Source organism: Triticum dicoccoides, chromosome 3B (assembly GCF_002162155.2).
Source record: "Triticum dicoccoides isolate Atlit2015 ecotype Zavitan chromosome 3B, WEW_v2.0, whole genome shotgun sequence".
In the NCBI taxonomy this organism is placed as follows: Eukaryota; Viridiplantae; Streptophyta; class Magnoliopsida; order Poales; family Poaceae; genus Triticum; species Triticum dicoccoides.
The window spans coordinates 77,616,091-77,624,813 of NC_041385.1; the positions used below are offsets into that span (position 1 = coordinate 77,616,091).

The 8,723-nt window shown below is 43.9% G+C and overlaps 1 non-coding gene across 1 annotated transcript; it reads right to left on the reverse strand.

Moving 5' to 3' along the window:
• Positions 1–2,894: 2,894 nt before the first annotated feature.
• Positions 2,895–2,976, reverse strand: TRNAS-AGA. Its single transcript has one exon. It is a non-coding gene; the product is annotated as a tRNA-Ser (tRNA).
• Between the last annotated feature and the right edge of the window lie 5,747 nt (positions 2,977–8,723).

Genomic DNA, 8,723 nt, shown 5'->3' on the forward strand with positions numbered 1-8,723 from the left:
AGGTCTGTGTGACCTTAGATCAAGGATAATACGGTGAGGACTGTGTGTCCGGGACTGTGTGTCCTCATATTTAAATACCTAGCCGCTCCAACCAGATGTACAACTGAGACAGCAGTTGGAACTGGTCCACCAAATCATTGTCTTCATCAAGCTTACTGGTTCTATTTCCTCAACTCTTTCATTTCCTCATTTCAATTGTTGTGTGCTTGTTCATATCTGTTTGAAGACTTTGACTGAAGACTTTCTCAATTTTCTCAGTTCAATTTCTTCAGTCTATCCGTCTTCATCCTGTGTTATCCTGTGTTTACGCTTTCTGTACTCTGTGTTTGTCTTCATTCATCATGATGACTATGCTTGTATTCTGTTATGTTTACTTTTAAGTACTTCTTGCGCTACAAGTAGTTCTTCGCTAAGGAATTTTCTCACTAGCAAATTTCTCAGTGAAGAATTCATAAAAATTGCCTATTCACCCCCCCCCCTCTAGTCGGTATAACGCACTTTCACACTTCATCTCTTGGTTCCTCTACCTCCTCCAATTGAAGAAGTTCAACTAACTTCGACATTAAGTATCCCGCCCGGGAGTACGTTCACAAGAATGAAACTCAAGAGAATTGACGGGGGCCCGCGCAAGCGTCTGCCTGAATTTAGATTGGTCGTCCAACACTCTTCGTTGCCTTCTCCAAGGCGGTGATATGTTTTTTTCGACATCTTCTGACTTCGACCGGCATCGTCTCGGCGGCTACATTGGTAACATTTCCTTGGCTCCAATGGTGTTTGGAAGGTCCAAAGGCGGTATGGAGCTTTGCTGACGCCACACCTCTAGTGAGTGCATGAGAAAGACGATATAAATTTCCCAAAAAAAAATCATGCGTAATTTTCTATTTCTTAAAGGATGGTCCTGTAAGGGTTGACCGGCTAAATATATGGATTTGGCCTCTTTGCGGGAGCCAAACAAGCTAGTGAGCTAATAACTGCTTGTCTCGACCGCCCAAGTAAATTCTATACCAATAGGATAGAGATGTCCGCCCATGCAGCTAACTCACACAATGATTATACCCTGATCTTCCTAAAATGGTACACAACCATGAGAGTGTTCTAGTAAATACTCATAGACAAACAGTTGTAAACAAGTCAACTCCATCATAATGTAGAAATTTTCAAATAAGCAAGATGAGGGAACACACATGATCCGCATAACATCAAGTGGCCTAGCTATACTGGAGAGAGAAACATGGGCGCCTTTCTCCATACTACTATATTCACCTGCCAGATGCAATTGGCAAATGGCAAACCCTCCTAATATGCAAGTTACTGAAAACAATAAAACAATAAAAATTGCTAATATAATAATCATGTCCATTACACCTACCTAACAATCATGTCCTTTTTCGGTGAGATGTATGCAAATCTTAGTCCTAATTTTCTCAACATGCAAAGTGTCTACCTCAATATCTCACTAAGCTATGTAATATCTGTCCATCTAAGCATTCCATCCATGTCAACAGCTGTTGCCCTACATAATGTCACCCATGCACTCGATCGGTAGCTTAGAGAACGAACCATCAATTCTGCCACATCAATATAAAATTAGCCATAGTGGTAGTAACTTCAGCAGTAACGTAAGATCTAACTCGGCAAATTTGCTTATGTAGCAATGATTTAATGGGGAGAGAGATGATTTAATTAATTAACCTAGCTAATTACTCACACTATGAGGTAACATCACACATACCAAGATAAAACGAGTCTACAACCTAATAAATGAAATGTTGCATGACACTACACATATGTTACTCCTCACTATTAGATAGTAATATAGACTAGTAATATATGCATGTTATACTAGTTTAAGTTACTCCCAATATGGATAGTCTAAGTGTGTTCGGTTACCCGCGTACATAATCGACCAAGGACAGACCTTTCCCGATCATGCAACGCATGTCCTCCCCTCTCCCCACCATAGAAAATTAGTAACTCATCATTCTTTATTACCCTAAAAAACTCTTTGTTCTTTGGCAATTTCCTCAACTTGAATGCCCTTACATGATCCCTCTCTATGGTCGATCCCACCCAGAAGCACAATGGCAAAATTCACCAGCACTCAGACCGATCCCTGGACCTCTCCCCTTCGATCTATTAAGGTTGGCTTCATCGCACTACCACATGGAAATCAAGGGCCCATTCATAGTTCTACTCCTCTTCCTGTTGCCCCCAACCCCCCACCCCCACCCCACCTCACCTTGCTTCGCTTCCTCCGAGAGTCGTAGCTAGCGCAATGGTCTCGCCATCATCGAGTCTCGATCTGGTCGTTCAAGCCGAAGCTGCAATGCATCGTGATGTCGGCGCCGTCATCATTATTGATTCAAGCTAATCCAATCCATATCATGGAGATGATCTGAAGCTGAGACACCTCGCAGATGCTGACCAATGGAGAACATTCAACGCCGAATATTGATATTTAGCAGATGATCCAGGGAACATCGTGTTTGGCTCGAGTACCGATGGCATGGATCTGTTTGGCAACCAAAACATCAACCATAACACATGGCCCGTGTTTGTATGGATGTACGACCTCCCCCCTTCCCTAAGTAGTAGCAGCGTCGGCCCAGGAGCATAGAAGCAGCGAGGGAAAGGCATTGGGTTGAAGCCGGTTTGAGGTGTCCGTCTAAATGTTTTTTTAACCGGTCAATGACGGGGCTGACTTCCCGGACAATGAAAGGTGTTTGAGGCGCCGGGTTGTCGACGCTCTATTACTTTGTGGCTACAAGCAAAAGAGGTTAAAAAAAACATATCCTCCGGGAATCTTATTGATTACAGAAAATGTCTTGTGAATACGCACACACAAAAAGGGTGTAATATGCAGGACTCGAACCTGAAACACAAAAAAGAAAAGGCGTGGTCGGCAAGATACGAACCTGCGCGGGCAAAGCCCACATGATTTCTAGTCATGCCCGATAACCACTCCGGCACGACCACTCCATGTGACAAATTTATTTTTAAGCAATAGATAGAAGCAAAACACCACAAGCTAGCTAGTAATACCATCATCCAAATGGGATTATGATATTCTGTATAAGATGAGTACTGCAGGTAGCATCGAGTATGTCGGGTTACTACCTGGCTAAAGCTAAGCTGACCGGCTCCTCATTTCTGAATCTGAATCGCACTTGAAATATTGTACCTGATGTCTTTTCCTTTTACAAGCAGAGAACCCGACGCCTCTCAATGCACACCGTGGCATGCATGCCCAAGGAAGGAGGAAGAGGCTGCCGTGTTCACCGCAGGTCCGCAGCCGCCCATCCCTGACTAAATTATTCTGCGGGAACGGGACAGACACGCAGACACCGGTCAAGGGCTCGCTCCGTCGCACCAACCATACGCGCGGCACGTGCTTTAGCTGTGCACCCCATTGTAACGAGCTACTGTACACCTCCGTCACTCCCTTCAAAGAAATCCGTTTTACCCTTTCACTCCTAGTACTTTGATTGCAATTAGGGTTTAGACTAAAATCTTGAATTTTCGAATTGGCTCAATGTAACTGTTGACACGTGATTTTGGCACAGAAGAAAACATTGTTAAGATGGATTCACATGAAGAAGTGCTCTGCATGAAAAAGTTTCAAAGTGTTGACATCAACATCTTTCAAGTTTGAGTCATCGCCGTCCGATTTCATCTCAAAGGCCGACAGGGTACTAATCGGGCCGACTGGATCCAGTCGGCCACCAGATGACCGACTATGTATTATTTTTGAAAAAAAATAAAATCGGCGTAATATTTCTGAAAATTAATAAAAAATTTGTATTATTAAAAAAAATAGTCGTTATTTGATCATACTGCCTACCGGGGGTGGGGTATCGGTCTGAACCGAGAAAAATCGATGAGGGCGATGGGAAAATGTGGGGACTGTGGGGCTCAATCGATGGAAGGGTGGGAAACGAACGAAACAAGCGAACGACAACGTACATACTGAGATTTTAGGAGTAGAGATACTGTACTTTGTTTGTAGTTAGGGTTTAGACTAAAATCTTGAATTTTTGATTTGGCTTAGTGTAACCTTCAAATTTACAAAGTGGTATATACTTTGAAGTACCTAGCTTAAGGACAGATGACAACACAAAATATCTATACCTATTTTTTACTAATAAAGCAAGGTGCATTTCTCCAATTTTTTCATCCGTTCACTTTTGAAATTATTTTTTCTCTCTATCCGAGGTGGTACTAAACTTTTATGCGTCTATCCGCTAGAAAAGAAAAAAGAATTGTCCAGAATTCCATATTTGGGCCGCACACGCTCCGGCCCAATGAAGCCACCGCACGTATTATAGCCCACGTAGTTGGGGAGACCTTATTTGTTGGATTGAGCGATAAATAGTTGAAGCTGCACATAGGACCCCTAAAACTGGGTCCGCCCGTTTCCCCTTTTTAGATGTTCTATTTCTTTTTTTCTGTTCCTTTCTCTTTCTCTTTTATATTTCCTCTTGCTTTTTTCATCTTCATTTTTATTTTTTCTGTCAAGTAAAAATTTACAAAAATATTCAGAGTTTTTTTTGTTCAAATATTCAAAAAATGGTTAGAGTTCAAAATTTTGTTTCGGATTTGAAAAATGTTCGAAACTTAAAAAAAATCATTTGTTGAAATTTTCTCATTTTTATTTTTATTGTGTTTTTAAAAAATTCTTAGATATTTTTTAATAAACTACATTTTACAAATTGTTCCATATATAAAATCATTCCTGTGTTGAAATATTGTTTTTGAATTTCAAACATATTAATTTTTCTTTTTTTTGTGTTTTTTCAAAAATATTGGATTTTCCTATGTCGCATCTTTTGTTTTTGAATTTCAAAAATATTAATGTTTCTTTTTTTTGTGTGTTTTTCCAAAAATATTGGATTTTCCTAAAAACAATTGTCGCATCTTTTGGCATTTAAAAAATTGTTCACGTTTCCAAGATATTCGCCAATTCATATTTATATTGAATGTTTAAAAGAAGTTAAAAAAATATTTCTAATATTACGCTATAGTATTTTCTTAAATATTCGTGCTGGCCATTGGTTGGCGCTGCATGGTCGTTCTATGTTGGTTGACTACAAATGAAAGAAATTGTGGGCACATGCCAATAAAAGAGAATATGTTGTTTGGTTTAATTAGAGCAAAATGATGGGCACTTGAGCACTAAAATAATCAAAGAGAATGAACCCTCAAAAAGAAGGGATATTCATGCCTAATCATGCTAATGAAATGGGATTGATGCGTTGCAATTAATTATCCACCTGGTTATGCCGTCGTAGGATAGAGTGGTCGAAGGAACCGTGTCCCAAAGGTTGCCGCCCAGCCACCAAATGAGGAGGCAGGCACAACCCAAAGATAGAGACAGACCCGGAGGAAAAAACGCATGAGTTGGGTGCTCGCCACCAATCCAACAAACGCCACCACTATCGAGATTTCCCGTGTCATACATGTACAGCGAGAAGACCATAACTCCTTCTCTGTCGCATACTATTGTGGAGACCCTTTTTTTGGACGACAATCAATTGTCTTTCCTGTTGCTTCTCACAAAAATATGTCTCTCCCGTTGCAACGCACGGACATATGTGCTAGTTACTACTACCTCCGTTCCGAATTACTTGTCTTAGATTTGTCTAGATACGGATCTAGACAAATTCAAGACAAGTAATTCGGAATGGAGGGAGTACTAATTAGAGTAGATGTTTTGGTACGAGTCCAAAGGAAATCTTTGCATCCGTGCTCGGATCGAACTCCCGGCTCCATAGATAATCATGCCAAGACGGCAAGACCAGGGTCCAGGGGGATAGAAATTAGAACTCGATGGTGAAGGCATCCGCGTCCACCTCCACCTCCACCTCCACCATCAGCGAGCGCCGTCCACCATGGCAGGACCTCCAACCGGAGCTACCGGGCCTCGTGCTCCAACGCATGCCATCCCACGCCGACCGCGTGCGCCTCCGCGCAGTCTGCCGCCCGTGGCGCGCCGCCGCGCACCTACAACCTCCGCTGCCACCGCTGCTCCCTTGGATCCTACAACCCGACGGCACCTTGCTCAGCCTCCCCGACGGCACCGTCCACCGCATCCCCGTCCCCGACGACGTCTGCCGCCGCATGTCCACCGGCGGCATGCTCTTCCTCGTGCATCGCAACTACACGTGCTCCCTGCTGAAGCTGAAGCTGAACCCCTTCTCCCGGGAGACGACCGGCGCTCAACACATCCACCCCGCGTGCCTCAGTCCTCAACCCATCCGGATTCCCTGGGACTACAACGTCCGCAAGGTGGTTATGATGCCTGATCACATTATCACTGTCAAAAGAGCATACTATCCCGAGACCCAATGCAACAACATGGTCTGTATCCGCAGGCGCCGCTCCACGGCGACCGTGGACATCCGGTGGGTGCCCTCCATGCCCAGCGTTTCACGTGCCATGGCGGACGTCGCGCTCTTCCAAGACAAGCTCTACGCCCTCGTCGGAACACCTGCGGGCACCATCGATCTTTACGTCCTGGACATCATCGACGACAAGCATGTCGCCCTACAACGCGTCCTCCGCACGCCAGTGGACGACGACGACCAAGGCTACACCGGCATCATGCACCGCTACCTGGTCGCGTCGGGCGATCGGCTGTTGATGGTGAAGGAAAGGAGAGACCGCAGTCCCAAGCTCCCAAGCTTGTTCAAGCAGCCTATTTTCGAGGTGTCCGAGGCGGCGGACCTGTGCAGCGGCGGTGGACGCTGGAGAAAAGTCGATACATTGACGGGACGTGCTCTCTTCCTCAGCCAAGGCTGCTCCGAGTCGCTTCCAACCGGTGACCCATACGTCGGAGCTCGAGAAGACTACATCTACTTTCTGTGTGAGCGTCACCAGTGTGATCACAGTTGGAACCTGTGCTCCGGCATGTACAACGTGCGCCAGGGGACCGTCTCGCCCTTGCCGTTCAAGGCGGTGGTGGCAGAGGAGGGTCCAGGGACCACGTCTTGGCTTTTTCCTCCTACTGATATTTGAGCTTTATTCCATGGGTACAAATGAATAGCCATATGCTTGCGTTCCTGTTTATAGTGTGTTTTTTACAATGTGAATTAAGAGCTTCTAAAGGCATATGTTGACATGAAAAATGCTCATCTATTTATGGTCCCTATTCTGAAATTTCCCAAAAAATAAAACAGAAATTCCCAAGTTTGACAAATTATGAAAAAATCGGCATATGTATGCGGATCCATTATTTGAAACTTAAACATGACTTTATGTAACGTATGCAAAAGTCAGAAAGTGACCATGGACAGTGTAAGTTACAGTTATACAGTCATGTTGTAAGTTCTAAAATTACACTCATATTTGTATCCATTTTCTAACACGTACGTGAGATTTTTTTTTTTCCCGCTATGAGTGCAATTTATTGGCAAAATACCTCTATTGGGTTCGGGTGTGCTGAAAATCAGCTCCGGCTTCGGCGGCCCAAAATTGATATTTGCGGGTCGTAGTTGGAGATGCCCTAACAACCGCAGAGAAGGAAACAAATTATGGCACGCATTGCCGGACAGAGCCAGCAATTAGCGGAAACCTGCCGGAGTCATTTGCTGGCGATCCTATCAGAGTTGTATTCTTTAGGGAAAAAAGAGCGCAACGACAAGTCCCTAGTTTGCGTAACAAATCATGCATGCACAGTAGTGGAATATGCCCGCATTTTCATAGTAGATTATTTGTTAAGGTCGTGCCGTGTATGAATGTTTTTTGTTTGTCATCTGAGTGATGAGTGAAGACAACGAAAATGATGCCAACCTATGCTTGCTCGTGACTTGTCCGCAAAAAATGGGACTGGTGGCTACTACTCGTACGAATGCTAAACATATGCAGGACAGCAGGAGTAACCAGCCATTATAGTTTGTTGAGAGACTTTCTAGAGAAAAAGTTTGTCTCTGCGAGATAGTATTGCTTTCATTTCACGTACGGCAATGCTACACGTACAAACAGTTTACAGGCTTTTACAGGGTGGTTTAGTTTTCATTGGCCAACAGGTGAGCGGGACGGCCCACCCCCCTGAAAATCAGGGGGGGAGAGGTTTGTGATCGATATTACTGTGCACACGACACCTTGGCGGACGATTTATGGACGATGCTGTGATCGATGGCTCTAACTCATGGAGCCAAAGTGATGGATGGCATCGATCACGCGTCGTGCATAAATCGGCTCTAGGATATCGTCTGTGTAGCAGTGCTCGTTTGTGATTGGTTGTTAGATGAAAACAGTTTACAGGCTTTTACAAATCTTTGTATGTCTAGCATTTTTGTTTCACGTAGGAGTACTCACACTTCTGGACTGTTTGCAGATCGTACGTGCATGATTAACTACCTGTCTTAATCATGGAGGAATCTCCAGAGCAATCCTCTCGCACTGTGCATCGGCGCCTGATAGAGTCCGGCATGTGCAGAAAACCAGCCGCTTTTTTTTTCAGTAAGCCAAGCGTAATAAGTGGAGTTTGTTGTGCATTTTGCTTCCAAGCACTCCCTCTACTGCACTGTTAATTTGCAAACATAGGTGGTGTTAACTAGCTTAGTCGATCATTCTACTCGCGTGTGAAGTTTCACGATGTATCGACACCCATGGTATTCTTAGTGAAGAAGATACAAATGCAACCATACTATTCATTAAACAGTGTTTTTTATATAGCTTTGATTTTGTCATTTTTGCCCAGATTACCACGGATGTGATTTCTT